Source organism: Schistocerca nitens, chromosome 3, assembly GCF_023898315.1.
Source record: "Schistocerca nitens isolate TAMUIC-IGC-003100 chromosome 3, iqSchNite1.1, whole genome shotgun sequence".
Taxonomy (NCBI): domain Eukaryota; kingdom Metazoa; phylum Arthropoda; class Insecta; order Orthoptera; family Acrididae; genus Schistocerca; species Schistocerca nitens.
The window spans coordinates 823,607,743-823,627,184 of record NC_064616.1 but is presented as its reverse complement, the minus strand read 5'-3'; positions in this window follow the sequence as shown (position 1 = coordinate 823,627,184).

Below are 19,442 nucleotides of genomic sequence, written 5' to 3'. Positions count from 1 at the left end.
CCGGCCGAATTCACCAACGTCAATAAAAATTAAGCACATTTTGAAATATACTTCTTTTAAGTGGTCTGTCTATAACACTTTCAATTAATAGAACCATTTTACTTCAAAAAAGGAAATAACTTCCGGTTATGTGGTGGCTTCTGTGCTTCTTGTCCCTCTTACATGCAATTTCTTTACCCACTATTATTACTCAGAGAACGCAAGCGAAGTATCATCTTCCTATTACTCACACGGGAACCTCCCCATCGCACCCCCATCAGATTTAGTTATAAGTTGGCACAGTGGATAGGCCTTGAAAAACTGAACACAGATCAATCGAGAAAACAGGAAGAAGTTGTGTGGAACTATGAAAAAAATAAGCAAAATATACAAACTGAGTAGTCCATGGCAACATAGGCAACATCAAGGAGAGTGTGTGAGCTCAAGAGCGCCGCGGTCCCGTGGTTAACATGAGCAGCTGCGGAACGAGAGGTCTTAGGTTCAAGTCTTCCCTCGAGTGAAAAGGTTATTTTCAGACAATTATTGTCTGACGAACTCTTATGTTTTCATCACTTTTTGGGAGTGATTATCACATCCACAAGAAAACCTAAATCGAGCAAGGTAGAAGAATCTTTTTACCCATTCGCCAAGTGTACAAGTTAGGTGGGTCGACAACATATTCCTGTCACGTGACGCACATGCCGTCACCAGAGTCGTATAGAATATATCAGACGTGTTTACCTGTGGAGGAATCGGTTGACCTATGACCTTGGCGATCAAATGTTTTCGGTTCCCATTGGAGAGGCACGTCCTTTCGTCTACTAGTCGCACGGTTTTGCGGTGCGGTCGCAAAACACAGACACTAAACTTATTACAGTGAACAGAGACGTCAATGAACGAACGGACAGATCATAACATTGCGAAATTAAAAAAAGTAAACTTTTCACTCGAGGGAAGACTTGAACCTAGGATCCCTCGTTCCGCAACTGCTCACGCTAACCACGGGACCACAGTGCTCCTGAGCTCACACTCTCCTTGATGTTGCATATCTTGCGCATGGACTACTCAGTTTGTATATTTTGCTTATTTTTTTTCGTAGTTCCACACAACTTCTTCCTGTTTTTTCGATTGATCTGTGTTCAGTTTTTCAAGGCCTATCCACTGTGCCAACTTATAACTAAATCTGAGGGGGCTGCGATGGGGAGGTTCCCTTGTCAGTACTGATGCTGTCGAAGTCTGCGGCCGAACTGGGCCCGACCAGCGATGGGCTGCTCGTTAAGTCAGCGTTGACAGGGGGCGCTGAATTCTGTCTTCCAGGAGGTGCGGCGCTACGCACTCTTTCCATCGGCGCGCAGGTCAGCGCCTTCTTGATGCCGTTTCGCGGCGCTGCGCTGGTCGGTGTGCGCTGTGCACTGTGGGCAAGAAAAATACATTCTTAAGAAGCTCTTAACGTTAATTGACGTTTTTGGGTTCTACTGTATGTTCCATACGTCTTCTGCAATCATGCAGTTTAATATGCTGGCAAATGATGCGGATGGGATCTGGCTGCTTCCAGAAAAATGTTCAAATGTGTGTGAAATCTTATGGGACTTAACTGCTAAGGTCATCAGTCCCTAAGCTTACACACTACTTAACCTAAATTATCCTAAGGACAAACACACACAACCATGCCCGAGAGAGGACTCGAACCTCCGCCGGGACCAGCCGCACAGTCCATGACTGCGGCGCCCTAGACCGCTCGGCTAATCCCGCGCGGCCTGCTTCCAGACACATCCGCGGTTTCTCTGGGGCTAACATGTGTATATGAGCAATAGCTTCCAGGACATTTATTTCGTTCACTCTGCTCGTTGCAGACTTGCTTCCTACCCTATGCGTAGTATTTCAATTCCCTTCAAATATCAACTTGTTGCACATTCGCTGAGATGTCAGTCTTGTCGGACACTGCCTGTCGAGATACCTCTGTGCGTAGAACTCAACTGTTCTCTTCTCTTTGCTTCTGCACAGCCCGTAAAGAAGTAGCATACCTTCTCATGGATTACGATACACGTTTATCTTTTCAGATTAATCAGCTCTCGACACACCTGAAAAACAAAGGAACAATGAATCCTGCTTTTCCGTTGCCCCTTTCATTCCAGTTTCGCATGGTGCGTAACTCTTTCCTCCTTATCCAATGTGATGCATCTCATTATTTGCGTATGAAATCGTGAACTTCCACATCAAACAGTAATCGGTTGTTTGTTCAAAACAGGTGAATCCTAAGTTCTAAAAATAGTTGTTACTCCAACAGCAGTAATCTAATTTTGGAGAGTGAGCCGTCGTTCGTATCGTCTCCTTTCGAACTACAGTACTAGCTGCAGAAATTTCTGTAGTTCCATTTGAAGAAGCGAATTTAATACCCATGCTTCTGTATGAAATATAACTATGAAAGGAGGCTATACGTCGTTCAGTGAGGACTTATTCGTAATTCATCTAAGTTAAAACAGAATCACGATATCTTAAACGGTTCGGGAAATATTTGAGATGAACAGCGTAGCTGAAGCACCATGTATAATTAAAGAAATAGACCAGACATTTACAGCATAACTTAATTTAAATTCTGTCTAATTCTACTTGATTTTTAGAAATATGATAGAAGGGATTTGACTGCTGTTTATCCTGTTGTGCTACAGTGGCGATTAGGACAATTAAATAATACGTGCTCGGGCGATATTGTTCCATCACCACAGTAACTCGCCAGCATTATCTCTTTTCTTCGTCTGCATTAACATGCAGCATCCAACTTGCGGCCGGCCGAAGTGGCCGTGCGGTTAAAGGCGCTGCAGTCTGGAACCGCAAGACCGCTACGGTCGCAGGTTCGAATCCTGCCTCGGGCATGGATGTTTGTGATGTCCTTAGGTTAGTTAGGTTTAACTAGTTCTAAGTTCTAGGGGACTAATGACCTCAGCAGTTGAGTCCCATAGTGCTCAGAGCCATCCAACTTGCACCAGTGTGTTGAATGTGAGATTCAAGGCCTGTGGCAGTTACAGTGTACTTCAGGATTAGACAGAAGGTGGGTCGTTACTCATATAGTGGAAAATCTCCTTTTAGATCAAAACAGAGGCGATATATGTAACCAAAATTGCTCCTGCTGCGTTAGTCATACACTAGTGGTAATATGTATTTGCGACTCAAATTCCATCGTTAATGGAGGACAGTTGGCAGTACGTCAGTGCATTTTGTATGGAACGCCATGAACAGTTTCATTGGTTTTACTTAACATTGATGTAATCGTCTGTGACAGAGATTGTGATCAAAAACAAATAGCATCACGAAATTTGATGCTGTAATCTGAGGGTGGGAAAGATGTGATGGCTTATTGAAATAAATAATATTACTCTCCTGAAACATTGTAAAGACAGTGCATGCCAGTGTTTTTAACATTCCCCAGATAGTTGGTGAATGGTGACATAGCGACGATTCATATACAAGGAGGCTCCTCAGTAGTGTTCAGTATACGTGGAGCTGTAATCTGTACAAATAAAAATCAATGCCACATGTATGAAACACCTGAGAACGGTATGACCGATTTGGTTGATTTTTTGTCGTGTTCTTTATTCTCGGGACAAGGTTTCTATGAACTACATTTTTTTGGAAAATTTGTGTGTATTGAAATAAGTTATAATGTTATAAGGATTGCTGTTTCTTCTGGAATAATGTTCCAAATTTTTTTTGTAATTTATTATTTTTAATGTGGCCTTACTGGAAGCTACTATACATATATCTGGCAGATACACCATTGATACTGTGAAAGCAGGTAACATTTCTTGGTGCAAATATCCTGCACTACAGACCAACGAAACTGGCGGATAGAGAGGCGAGTATAGGTGGTACCGCCTGCACCTTCTCAGCACATTCCCTCATTTAGGTTTTAGCCGTAAACCCCAGTCGTCAGAAGCCGGAAACCTACACTCTGAAACTTCCGCGCGTGTCTAGCCGATCCCGGCAAACTATGCCAACAAACGATGCTATCTGACACATGTATGCACAATGAATTACAAAGCGTTCATTTGAAAACGAAGTGATTACCGAAATTTGCACATAGCACATTGCAATAAAGATTTTAGGGCCAGAAGCGGATAATGACTGTTTTAACGAATTTATTATGCCTGCGAAACCAGATTTCGATAATATGTTTGGAAACACATCAGCCTACCTATACTGAAGCGCCAAAGAAACTGGTATAAGCATGCGTATTCAAATGCAGAGATATGTAAACAGGCAGAATACGGCGCTGCCGTCGGCAATGCCTATATAAGACAAAAAATGTCTGCCGCAGTTGCTAGATTGGTTACTGCTGCTACAATAGTAGGTTATCAAGATTATAGTGAGTTTGAACGTGGTCGTATAGTCGGCTCACGAGCGATGGGACACAGTAGCTCCAAGGTAGCGATGAAGTGGGGACTTTCGCGTACGACCATTTCACTAGTGTACAGTGAATATCAGGAATCCGGTAAAACATCAAATCTCCGACATCACTGCGGCCTGAAAAAGATACTGCAAGAACGGGACCAACGAAGACTGAAGAGAAACGTTCAACGTGACAGAAGTGCAACCCTTCCGCTAATTGCTGCAGATTTCAGTGCTGGGCCATCAACAAGTGTCAGCGTGCGAACCATTCGACGAAATATCATCGATATGGGTTTTCTGAGCCGAAGGACCACTCATGTACCCTTGATGACTGCACGACACAAAGCTCTACGCCTCGCCTGGTTCAAATGGTTCAAGTGGCTCTAAGCACTATGAGGTCATCAGTCCCCTAGACTTAGAACTACTTAAACCTAACTAACCTAAGGACATCACACACATCCATGCTCGAGGCAGGATTCGAACCTGCGACCGTAGCAGCAGCGCGGTTCCGGACTGAAGCGCCTAGAACCGCTCGGGTACAGCGGCCGGCCGCTTCACCTGGGCCCATCAACACCGACATTGGACTAATGATAATTGGCAACATTTTTCCTGCTCGGACGAGTCTCGTTTCATTGTATCGAGCGGATGGACGTGTACCGGTATGTAGACAACCAAATTAATCCATGGGACCTGCATGTCAACAGGAGACTGTTCAAGATGGTGGCGGCTCCGTAATGATGCGGGGCGTGTGCAGTTGGGACAGGTGACACGTACGTAAGCATCCTGTCTGCTCACCTGGACCCATTCATGTCCAGTGTGAATTCCGACTGAATTGGGCATTTCCAGCAAGACAATGCGACGCCCTACACGTCCGAAAGTGGCTCCAGGAACACTCTTCTGTCTTTAAACACTCCCGCTGGCCACCAAACCACCCAGACGTGAACAATATTTAGCATATCTAGGATGCCTTGCAACATGCTGTTCAGACGAGATCTCCATCCCTTCGTACTCTTACGCATTTATGTACAGCCCTGCAGGTCATGGTGCCAGTTCCCTCCAGCACTACTTCAGACATTAGTCGAGTCCATGCCACGTCGTGTTGCGGCACTTCTGCGTGCTCGCTGGGGTCCTACACGATATTAGGCAGGTGTACCAATTTCTTTGGCTCTCCAATGTATATTCACGTATACTCGAGTGAATAATAAAGTTTATTATAGCAACATGCACTAATAATGATCGTATGTTAAGTTATTAAGCTATTTCAGTTTCTATTATGTGAACATCTATGCATTCATTTGCTCCACATGTTAATTTTAGTGCCGCTGCAAAACATTAAATACAGATCTTCTGCTCTCCATGATAATTAATAAGTGACATCGGCATACATGTCATCCCAGACTGTACACCCGACGGCTGTTCAACCTTGTATTGATAAATCATTTGGAGAAGGGAGCAAAGGGGAAGACGATTGAAAAGCGAACGAAGACAAGAACCAGTGTTCATAACTTTGGGGTAAAGTAAGTTCAAGAAACTGCAATCTGCCGTACCAAAATTATTTCGTCTCTTCTTGAATTGTCCTTAAGGTCACAAAGCTATGTACAATTTCCCTTGTTTGTGTCCTCGTATCTTGTAATCAAGTTATCTTATTTCGCAATCGAGAATAGCAACAGTAAGTGATGAAAATCACAGCTCTGTACGTAAAGATACACTATGTCATCAAAAGTATCCGGACTTTGAACGTGGTCAGATGATTGGATGCCTCTTGTCATACATCTGTGAGCGAGCTTTCCACACTCCTAAACATTCCTAGGTCCATTGTTTCCGATGTGATAGTGAAGTGGAAACGTGAAGGGGCGCGTACAGTACAAAAAACGTAATGGCCGACCTCGTCTGTTAACTGACAGAGACCGCCGTCAGTTGAAGATAGTCGTAATGTGTAATAGGCAGGCATCTATCCAGACCACCACACAGGAATTCCAAACTGCATCAGGATCCACTGCAAGTACTATGACAGTTAAGCGGGAGGTGAGAAAACTTTGATTTCATGGTCATAGCCACAGAGCACGCCGGTAAATGCTAAACGACGCCTCGCTTGGTGTAAGAAGCCTAAACATTGGACGATTGAACCGTGGAAAAACGTTGTGCGGAGTGATGAATCACGGTACACAATGTGACGATCCCATGACAGGGTGTGGGCATGGTGAATGCCCAGTGAACGTCATCTTCCAGCGTGTGTATTGCCAACAGAAAAATTCGGAGGCGAAGGTGTTATGATGTGGTCTTTTTTCATGGAATGGGCTTGCACCTCTTGTTGTTTTGAGTGGCTCTATCACAGCACAGGCCTACATTGTTATTTTAAGTACCTTCTTGCTTCCCACTGTTGAAGAGCAATTCGGGGATTGCGATTGCATCTTTCAACACGATCGAGCATCTGTTCATAATGCACTGCTTGTGGCGGAGTGGTTACATGACAATAACATCCCTGTAATGGACTGGTCTGCACAGAGTCCTGACCTGAAACCTATAGAATACCTTTGGGATGTTTTGGAACGCCGATTTAGTGCCAGGCCTCACCGACTGTCATCGATACCTCTCCTCAGAGCAGCACTCCGTGAAGAATGGGCTGACATTCCCCGTGACACCTTCCAGCACCTGATTGAACGTATGGCTGCGAGAGTGGAAGCTGTCATCAAGGCTAAGGGTGGGCCAACATCATATTGAATTCTAGCATTACCGATGGGGGGCGCCACGAACTTGCAAGTATTTTCAGCCAGATATCCGGATACTTTTGATCACATGGTGTAGAACACCTCTGTACAGTGAACGCTTAAATGAATGATCAACAGGAACCAAGATGCATGAAGTGTAGGCGGCAGCGTGAATAAAGTCGTATGTCAGCCATAGGTGTCTGATAGTCGTTGCTTCCTATAACACTACGTGGACCGTAGCTGTTGAAGATATTACACTGTGCCAACCTTGTGTGCTGCGTATCAGGGCCCAATTGTGACCTGACTTCTCATTGGCAGTTTCAAGCGAAGAAAAGATGTCGGGTGGGAGAACTGACATTCCCCTACTAGCATTCAGTTTCGTTGGTCTTAGTATAGGTCAGACCTATGAACAGCACGAGAACATCACCATCTCTATTTGGTCCTTTCTCTTCTAAATATTATTTATAGTGTCAGCAGTATAGGCCGAACTGTTGTGAAGAACCGATGGATGGCTGTGAAAGTGAAGATTCTACATGTGACGTTCCACGCCGTTGTAGTACGAGGGTAGGAACTTAAATAGTGGCAACTATTTATTCACAACCCATACAAAAGAGTTACATGTTCGCACCTCTTACTGTAGTCACTAGCGTTGTGTAGAGCCCGTTGCCAGCGATGTGGAAGGCGTAGTATACCATTAGCAGAACCTGTTCTGTTGATGGTTCGAATGGAGCGGTCTAAAGTTATGTTGATTCTCGTGTGATGTCCTTAGGTTAGTTAGGTTTAAGTAGTTCTAAGTTCTAGGGGACTGATGACCATAGATGTTAAATCCCATAGTGCTCAGAGCCATTTGAACCATTTTTTTTTATTCTCGAGTACGACTGTGATGGTGTTATCCTAACGCATTAAATTCCTCCATGGCAGACCGTCAATGCAGAGTATTACTGTTCGCTTTTGGAGCATCACCTGCGACCAGCTTTGCGAAAGAAGCGGCGACACTTTCTGCGCCACCCACCCATCATTTTGCACGACAATGCGCGGGCGCATACAGCGCAAGCTGTGGCTGCTCTGTTCGGTCGATGGGAATGTACCATCCACCATACTCCCCGGACTTAAGTCCTTGTGACTTTGATTTGATTCAGAAGATGAAGGAACCACTTTGCGGCATTCTCTTCAGAACTGTTCCAGAGATTCGACAGGCAGTAGACCGCTCCATTCGCACCATCAACAGAACAGGCTCTGCTAACGGTATACTACGCCTTCCAAATCGCTGGTAACGGGTTCTATACAAAGCTGGTGACTACTTTGAAGGACAGTAACAGGTGCAAACATGTAACTATTTTGTATCGGTTGCAAATATATAGTTGTCACTATTTAAGTTCCAGCCCTCATATATAGTTTAATTTCTACAAAAATCAGATAGGAGAATACTTGCCACATCTTTAGTTTTCAATACGGCATACATGCAGCATTGATAACTGGTTTCCACTTGGGCACTTTGCAAGGTACCACTTATTTTCAGATTACATTTTATTTCATTTTTTTCGAGACTTAAATTTTATATCACGTCTGCAGATACCAATAGCATTCAGTTATCTCCGGCAGGAGTGCAAAACGCATAGCAGGGAGTAAGATAGCGGCTCCCACGCTGGCTCAAGCAGCTGCTGGGACATCTCGCGTTGTCGGTAGACAGAGAAGTGAGGTGCTGTGGCTGGCTGTGTGAAAGACACTTGTGCCGGCGCACGATATATAGGGAAACTGCAGCCGTTCTGGCACGAAGCAAGTAATTTTGTTTAATGAATATTTGAAACTTCCTGGCAGATTTAAACTGTGTGCCCGACCGAGACTCGAACTCGGGACCTTTGCCTTTCGCGGGCAAGTGCTCTACCAACTGAGCTACCGAAGCACGACCCACGCCCGGTACTCACAGCTTTACTTCTGCCAGTATCTCGTCTCCCACCTTCCAAAGTTTTAATCTGCCAGGAAGTTTCATATCAGCGCACACTCCGCTGCAGAGTGAAAATCTCATTCTGGTAATGAATATTTACTATTAAAAGCTACATTTTCCACCGCAGATATAAGGGGAAGCCAGCTGTTCATTAACACTTTCTTACAACAGTATTGTGGAGCAAGAAAGCAGTCGTTTCAATAAAGAGATGCATAGTGCTTAAGATACGAAACTGTACAAACAGCTACGATGTTTCACGATTGTAAGTGCAAGATCTAAACTGCGCGGGATATCCACCAGTCGCCGATATGATGCCTTTCGATCCAGTCCTGACGCAAGACCACGCTCTCAAGAAATTGCTAGTTTTCAATTAATAAACAACATAGTGTTTCATTTATTAGCAGATTACGGTGCTTCCGTAAATAAACACATGTTAAAGGGATTCACGAACCTTATTTGAAGTAATATAGCGTCTTGCTTCATCACTTAGAAAGTACAGTATATAGAACGCACTTTTCCAGAGAATCCGGTGCCGATGATACTGCTGCTGCGAGGGACCGGAGCTTTGCAGCTAACTAGGTAAGAAGAAGTGACGAGTCACTAAGATAATGCAAGAACGGATTGTTTTAATCTCTGTAAGTCTCGTGTCCAGTCACACTGCATACCTCTTACACCATCTTCTACAGACTCCTTAATTAAACTAAGATACTTCTGGAGATTTAGTACAAAGGTGGCACGCTCTTACCCTTGGCATCTCTTTTATGGGGAAATCTGATGACATTTGGATAAGTGACAGCGGAGGCATCTGACGCTCATTGAGTAGAAAAAAAATTGATCGCATTTGGATAACTTACGGTGGAAGGAACTATTTTTCGCCGATTTGTATTAAGATTAGGAAGTGCAGTCCGATACCAAGTGCAAAGGAAGTGGGAAGTGAATTATAAATCTAAAAAGTGACTGAAATTTGTGGTTTGCGAGTAGTAGCAATAAAACTGTGCGAGTAGTGGAGTGCCAAAACCGTGTTACGAATCGCAGTAAATTAACATAGTGGAAAATACAAATTTCGTCCAAGGATTGCAAACACTTTGTGGGTAGAACTTAATGACCGTTCGTCCAAAAGGGCTTCGCGGTGGAGAAGAAAGAAAACAACGGCATCAAGCGTGGCAAGGCTAGATGCGTTACCAGAGGAGGCATCGCTGCACGCAGCGAGCACGGAGAATCCATTCCGTTACGATGGCAGCAGGATGGGGTGCGCCCGGTGTGCAAACGCAGTGGTCTGCAGTTCGACGCGCGGGCGCAACGTCGGCACATTCTTGAAGCAGCCACGTCGTCAGGGGATGCAGAAACTTGCATAAAGTAAGTCAAGGTTTACTTTAGCTCTGGGGGTGCGTGGAGTTCAGTAATGAAGTACTGTAGTGTATAGTCTACTTGAGAGCAGTTAAAATTATGGGGAACGAAACGAGTACGTTTGAATTTTGTGAGGAGACAGAAAGAACTAAAAGAACGGATGAAACTAAAAACAAGAAGGGCAAAGAACTTAATATATAGAAAATGTTTTCAGCTCTAAAGAAAAAAATAGAAGAAACTACTAATGTAATGAACAAGAAAATAGACGATGATGCAAGGAATGCTAAACGACAGATAAATGCGAAAATAGAAGAAACTGCTAGGGATACTAACTAACAGCTGGAGAAAATTATTGAGAAAAATAACAAAAAACTGACAAATTAGAGGAATGTATCAGGAAGGTTTGCAGAAGATGTAAAGAAGGGGATAAGAGAATAGGGAATGTAATAAAGGAGAATATCCAGGAAAATGAAAGTACTGTGAATAATTTGCAAACTACTGTCGATGACAAGACTGAAGAATTTAACAAGAGAGTATCTGATATAAACAGTAAGTTGGACACAGATGAATAGGGTCAGTCAATATCAAATGTTACAATAAATTCTGATTTAGGTTTTGGTGTAAATAATAACCTAGTCAAAGATGAGCAAATGCAAAACACAGCAGCAGTCGAAGTAGATTCTGTTACGAAATTTGATGTCAGTAATGAGACTGAAAACAGTGCTGTGTCAGTCTCCAATTTAAACAAAGAATTCGATTAAAATGGGTCAGCATTGTCTAATAGAATAGCCAATACAAAATTTTGTAAAAACTAATACTGAAGAGAGATTTGGCAGTGTAGCTTGTATCTTGTATTCAGCAGGAAGTCAGTGATTTTACTGCCAGAGTTACGGTCATCAATATGGATGGAGAGAAGACACAATCAAAGAAAAACTAAGAACTTATACATCATGTGCAACTAATAATTAAGTACATGTAGGAAGCGAATACTAACAGCACGCAAATTATAACCCTAAACCTATACATCATGAACAACTTTCAGTCATAAACTATTGACAAGGAAGATGAGGAAATCTGATATCATTAAATGATAAACAAAACTTGATGAATCAGCCATCCTATGAATAAAGTCTAAAATGAAGGGCGAAAGGTGTAATAAAGTTCTTTTAACAATTTTACATATAACCTGTTACAAAAGTCTTTTTTTGCAGAACGACATGTAACTTAAAATTAGGATTCTCACATAGATTAAGTATAAACTTTGTATACAACACTATACCTTCGGCAACCAATTAAAAGTGGTACGTCCATGTAACAGCAGATATAGGAAAAGGAGCGCTACATCATGATTCTGAGCAAAGAGTTACCAAGGTCACAATGAACATGTGTTCAATCCTATGAAAATCCAACTTAAAACTTGGCGAAATTATCCAATATCGTCAACTCGCATACTATGAGATCACATCCTATCCCAGCCCAAGAAGAATGAAAATACAAGTACCAAGAGCAAACATTGCTGCTAGAAGTATGAAGATTCACCTTCCACAATCCTCTCCTGAGATCTCAAAAGTCAAATATGTCAAACTACCATGAAAAACCTCCATAACACTTCAACTTAATGATCAGCCAGTAGTATGAACATGTGGCACTCTCCCCATCAAATAGTAAACGTCAACATAGGACTGTTGCTAGTATTCATACAACGGAAATGTGGGTTCAAATGGTTCAAATGGCTCTAAGCACTATGGGACTTAACATCGGAGGTCATCAGCCCCTAGACTTAGAACTACTTAAACCTAACTGACCCAAGGACATCACACACATCCATGCCCAAGGCAGGATTCGAACCTGCGACCATAGCAGCAGCGCGGTTCCGGACTGAAGCGCCTAGAACCGCTCGGCCACAACGGCCGGCGGAAATGTGGGAAAAATCATCGAGGACCTACGGTCTCTGTCAAAACCATGATTTGTTACATTACCAAAGCAATGACCTTGATAATACAGTACTAACATGGAAGTCATGGTGATGTCTGTACAAACACCCATCTAACTGATCGTCTACGACGAAACACTGAGAGCAAAGCTCATACCATATTCTCCAGCTGCACTACAGCTGGAACCATCATCATATGTCGTTAAAAGCGTCTCTACCACATCAAAACAAGACTGAGTGAGCTGTGACAACAGACTGTGGTCCATACAGTCACTCATCCTACAGGAACTACATACTGCAGTCCACAAATGTTTACAAATACGATAGGAATTATATGTGCAGACCACAAATAAGTGTAGGAGTACAACGAGAACCGTATACTACAGTCTACAAATAAGAGTGCAGCTGTAGTGTTTCAAAAAAAGTGTATTTGAGTACTAAGTCACACAAGGAAAAAACTGTCCTCTACAAGCATCAAGAAACATTATCTCAATGTGACTTGCATGACAATGTATAGTCTATTGTCTGATGCAATACATACCTCGTAAACTTTAATTCTTTTATGTACACATATACTTTTGTAAACTTCAGTTATTTTATGTAAATGCATACTTTTGTAACTTGAATTGTTTTATGTGGATGTATATCCTTGTAATCTTCAATTATTTTATAGATGTATGTTGTGTTTACCATCAACAAGGTTGAATTTAATAATATTTTGCATGTAGATATAAATAGACAAATATTTTAAATGCACATGTAATGTGAAGAGTGGAGGTAAAATAATATGATAGATTGGACAAAGATTTCCTCAATTTCAACCATACACATCACTACTGACAAGTGGAGTGAATGTGGACTTCTCTTTACACAAGTCTGTGGCATAGTTAGACCAGTTAAAGGATGAATCGGATACTGGTTCAAGTCTGAAAGAGATATTCTAATGGAATTACTTATAAAGAGTCATCAAAAGTCTGAACAATAATGGTGGACACTTACTCCATGAACAAATACTATTTCGGTTTAATAACATGAAGAATACTAAAGGAACTTGCCAATCACTTCTTTAAAACTTTTATGCATTAAAGATAAATAATATTGTAAGGTGAATCACTTTAATTTAAGACAAGGTTGTTGGACAAAGCGAAAGACTGCTCAATAATCAAATTGAAACACTTACTTAATTTGGCGCTGGTTAGTCAACGCCTCAAATCTTGAGGCCAGCACAAAATTACCTAGGAAGAGGCAGGTTATGTAAGGTGATACTCCATTTTTACCACCTTCCATGGCCAACAGATAAGGTGATAGTCCATTTTACCACCTTCCATAGGCATCTCCTCGATGAGACGATTTAAATGATATTTCACACACCACACTTTTGTGCAACAGTCTTAATTTGCATATAAAATTATAATTAAAGTGTACGTGACTGATCGAAATACGATACTAAGTAATCTCTTTTCCCATTTGCATTTACATACATTTCGGTAGGAATTCAGACCTGGAATTTTTATTTATAAGCCACTTTGCAGACCCGTGCCGAAGGATAAGGATGGGTCATAAGTATCACGGCCACAAGGGACACAGAATGGGTCTCGACAAAGTCGCAAAGCGTGTTTTGCCACAGGCGTGTTTACTGCCTCACTTGTCCGAAGGGAGAGACGACTGCGCAGTTCACACTAGTTGGATGCGCCTCATTTTCGGAAGTGGAGAAAGAAATACATAGTTAAAATAGCACGTGGCACTCAAGTGAACAGTGCATGATATATATATATATATATATATATATATATATATATATATATATATATATATATATATATATATATATATGAATGCTAGTAAAGGACTGAGCCTCCTGTAGAACAGTCTGTCATTGGCGGAACGGTATGACAATTTTGAGGAAAGGGAGATTGCACCCTTTACGTCACTGCCTTACGGACGTGGATTTAGCTTATAGGAAGACTGAAAGTAATGTTTTGAGAGTGGGACAAATAATTCCTGTACATAGCAGTTTGGCTGGCGGACTCCAGTTTTGGTAGAAGGCAATGTTCTTCTCAGAGAGGGGAGAGGTAGCTTGGTACATGCAACTTGCAGACAAGAAAGAGCCCTCTCTCTCCAAAACGTTCTGTTGATACATGGAGTGCTTAACGTTCCATATCTTGTGGATAAAGATTTATTCTGTTGTCACTTTTATCACAATGAACTCTAAATAGAGCTGCGTTAAATAAGCTGCGAGTCTCGTATATTCTCAAAGTGGAGAGATCGAGAAGAGTCGTGTCAGTTAATAAGTTCGTGCAAGAACTGCAAGGGCATCACTGGGCGCATCACCCCACCCACCAGGCGAGTGTACGCTGCCATTACAGACAGAATAGTGACAAAAATCTTTTGCTTCACAGAAGAGCTCAGTAAGAGAGTATGACTGACACTTCTGTCAAGAATAAGCAGTTTTATTGGTTGACAGGCAGCGTGGAGCAGATGCAGTCGTATGGCGTCCTACTCATCCAACAACACGCCGTGCAGGGAAAGTAAATGACGCATTGTAATCATGCAGGGAGTATGTTACATATGTCTGCATCCACATCTACATGTATACTCCACAAGCCACCGCACGGTGCGAGCTGGAGGGAAACCTGTGCCACTACTTATCGTTTCCTTTCATGTTCCACTCACAAGCAGAGCGAGGGAAAAACGACTGTCTATATGCCTCAATATGAGCCCTAATTTCTCGTATCTCATCTTCTTGGTCCTTATGTACAATGTATGTTGACGACAGTAGAATCGTTTATCAATCAGCATCAAATGCCGGTCCTCTAAATTTTCTCAATAGTGTTGCTTGTAAGGAACGTCGCCTTCCCTCAAGGGATTCCCATTGGAGTTCCTGAAGCATCTCCATAACACTTAAGTTTTGTTTGAACCTACCGGTAACAAATCTAGCAGCCCTCCTCTGAATTGCTTTGATGTCTTCCTTCAATCTGACCTGGTACAGATCCCAAACACTCGAGGATTATTCAGGAATAGGTCGCACTAGCGTCCTATATGCGGTCTCCTTTACAGGGGAACCAATCTTTCCTAAAATTCTCCCAATAAACCGAAGTCGGCCATTCGCCTTCCCTACCACGTTTCTCACGTGCTCGTTCCACCTGATATCGCTTTGAAACGCTATGCCCAGATGTTTAAACGACTTGACTGTGTCAAGCAGGACACTCGTAATACTGTATCCGAACGTTAGAGATTTAATCTTCCTACTCATCCACATTAATTTACATTTTTCCCTTTTAGGGTTAGGTGCCATTCATCACCAATTGCAAATTTTGTCTGAATAGTTTTGTATGTTCCTACAGTCACTCAACTTCGACACCTTACCGTACACCATGGCATCATCACCAAACAACAGCTGCCCATCCTGTCCGCCAAATCATTTATGTGTACAGAAAACAACAGCGGTCCCATCACCCTCCTCTGGAGCAATCCTGACGACACCCTTGCCCCTGATGAACGCTCGCTGTCGAGGACACCATACTGGGTTCTGTTGTTTCAGTAACCTTCGTGCCACTCTCATAGGTATGAACTTATTCCTTATGCTCATACTTTCGTTAACAGCCTGTAGTGGGGCACTGTGTCAAATGCTTCCCGGAAATCTAGAAAGATGGAATCTGCCTGTTGCCCTTCATTCATAAAAAATGGTTCAAATGGCTCTGAGCACTATGGGACTCAACTGCTGAGGTCATTAGTCCCCTAGAACTTAGAACTAGTTAAACCTAACTAACCTAAGGACATCACAAACATCCATGCCCGAGGCAGGATTCGAACCTGCGACCGTAGCGGTCTTGCGGTTCCAGACTGCAGCGCCTTTAACCGCACGGCCACTTCGGTCGGCCCTTCATTCATAGTCCACAGTATATCATGTGAGAAAAGCCAGAGAATGTGATGTCACAAGTGCGCCTCATCGTACAATCTAGTGTTTAGTTTGGAGTAGTATACTAAACCCACGTTTGTGTTGTGTCCAGCCAAGCAAGATCATAATGCTGAACGTCAGTTAGGAACAGTTGTCCATCTACAGTAATTAACGTTGTTTACGTTTATTATATTGCAGAATCTATTCCTGTAGAGTTTACTTCTGTTCTTGTTTGTTTTAGCTTATGAGGTAGAAAACATTGTCATCTATAACTATCTGATACTTGTATTAAGATTTGTGTGTCCTTTTTTAAAATTTAATTATCAGTATACCCTTTCTGTCCAGAATCATATTGTAAACAACACGATAATATAAACAGTATAATAGTACAAGGAACAAGTTGTTTGTCCTAAAATACACTACCTACTCTCATGTAATTAAATTTCTTGGGAGAGAAACACTTTCAGGAATCAACAAATAACTGTTCTTCTGACGTCTAACCACATTTGCGATTCATACTCCCTACCTGACAGGGCCAGAACATAATACACTTCTGCACGCACCCCGAGTGATCCTTGCATGCCGAGTGGTGGTGAGGAGATCGTTAGAATCGCTGGTACATTAGAAAACTTACAGAAAGGCGTCACAGTTTAAATGTCATTGACTATTATTTGTTTCCTAAACAACTTATACCATTGTTATATGGTATTTTACACAGATTTCACTGTGTACCTCATGTGTGCACTTATTTTTAAGCATGAACCTTAGGCTAAGAAAATGAGAGTTCTGCCTGCCAAAAATTAGTGGAATTCACGAAAGTGTTTTAATCACGCAAGTAAACTTCTGATGTGAAACTGCGAATTTGCCATGATTCCTTAGTGGAGCTTCAGCCATGATGAAAAGAAAACCACCAAAATTTCGGACTGTTTCTGTCTTTCATTTTTTTTTAATTCCTCTGAAATTAAACATTTAATCGAGAAAGTCATGGTTAACAAAAATGTGGAGCGTTAAATTCTGCATCGATTGAGTACCAACTTTGGTATTTAATTAAACTGTCCTATATGACTAAATAAATAAATGAATAGCCGGCCAGTGTGGCCGAGCGGTTCTAGGCGCTTCAGTCTGGAACCGCGCGACCGCTACGGTTGCAGGTTCGAAACCTGCCTCGGGCATGGATGTGTGTGATGTCCTTAGGTTAGTTAGGTTCAAGCAGTTCTAAGTTCTAGGGGTCTGATGACCACAGATGTTAAGTCCCATAGTGCTCCGAGCCATTTGAAAAATTGTTCAAATGGCTCTGAGCACTATGGGACTTAACTGCTGTGGTCATCAGTCCCCTAGAACTTAGAACTACTTAAACCTAATTAACCTAAGGACATCACACACATCCATGCCCGAGGCAGGATTCGAGCCTGCGACCGTAGCGGTCACGCGGTTCCAGACTGTAGCGCCCAGAACCGCTCGGCCACTCCGGCCGGCGATCCATTTGAAATAAATGAATATTTCATTATTCAGTTGTACGTAAATCACATGATTAACAATGAACACATCAAATTGCTGTTTACCATTCAATGAATTTTTCCAATATTCCCTTTTTTATTTTTGTTACTGATACATAATTTCTAAGCTACACATTATCAAGGTAATACTTTTGAAAACTATGAAATTAGCAGGATAATGTTTATATAAGAGAGAAAAACTTGTTTACATTGAATATTAGTGAAAAAATAAATTAGGTTTTTTGTTGTCTTATTAGGAATAAATAAATTTAATTCAGTTAACAATAAAATGAATTACATATGGCTGTACAAAACTGCTTTAAAGTAGTATAATAAAACAAAGTATTTTCACGTAAGTGAACGATTAATGTTTAGCTATGTACTGATTGTGTTTCTTATTTCACAGCAGTACTTCTTTACACACTTGAGGGTGAGAGTTGAAATAGCATTAACTCTAATTCTTCCATGATGTCCGTATTCGTATTCTCGGTGGAATCTCTTCTTCCTTCTTCCAAAATGTTGTTATCTACATCAGAGTCGTCAGCATTAATAATAAGGATGGAACACTGGTATAGGACTGACCTTTGCACTTAATGCCGGTTTTCCAGCAGGAACAGCCTCCACGGCATCCTTTGTCTCATGTGCACTAAATGGTTTTCAACAGTTCCACAGGTGCCGCTTTTTTAGGAGTTGGTACTGGCACAAGGCCGAATTTTGAAGTCTTCCAGCCACATTGCCGTCAATCAAGAGCGTTGTTTTGCACCTGCATATGCATCCTCAGGGAATGCTGTAGAGCAGCTGCTTCTGTAGGAGTAAAAAAGGTGAGATCGAATTATGTCTTTGATGCAAATTTTTGAAATATTTGATAGCGAAGCATGTTTAATGGCTTTCTTGCATCTTCACAGTACAGGATTGCTATGAACGTCCATCCAGTCCGTCAGTCTCATCAACAGCTTCACTGAAATTGCTGAATATCTCTACTACTTTCAGTTTATTGTTTTTCGTCTCCAATGCCTTGAGGAGCTTGTTTTCCTGTGCCGAAAAACAACGAAGTCGTATCACAGCCACTCAATGCATGTGGGAACAGAAGGTTGTGATGCGATGATGATGTTTTGGTTTGTGGGGCGCTCAACTGCGTGGTTATCAGCGCCCGTACAAATTTCCAACCTTTGCTCAGTCCAATTTCGCCACGTGCGTGAATGATGATGAAATGAGGAGGACAACACAAACACCCAGTCATCTCGAGGCAGGTGAAAAATCCCTAACGCCGCTGGGAATCGAACCCGGGACCCCGTACTCAGGAAGCGAGAACGCAACCGCTAGACCACGAGCTGCGGACGAACAGAAGGTTGTCTTTCGATACTTGAGACAACTTGAAATTTAGGAGCTGTAGCCTTGCCTGTCTTTGCTTGGCTTCAGTGGAAAAATGTTGGGGGACAATGGCGTTGAAGCGGTCAGAATCACTTTTCATGAATAACAACAGCGGTAAAGCTCACCAAACCAACATGTTTACATCCATTCTCATCCTACTCCTCTCTATAAACGTTCATATTCCTTTCTCCCTCACTGTGATGACATCTACCGCTTCCACAACAGTTTCATCACAAATAAAATACTCTCCCCTTTGCACCCATTTTACTGACGAATGTAATTAAACAATGGTCAGCTGAAAACTGATGCCTGATAGCGGCATCAACACTATGCAGCCCGGCAAAAGTATTTTTTTCTGCCAATGGTGGAGCAACAAATG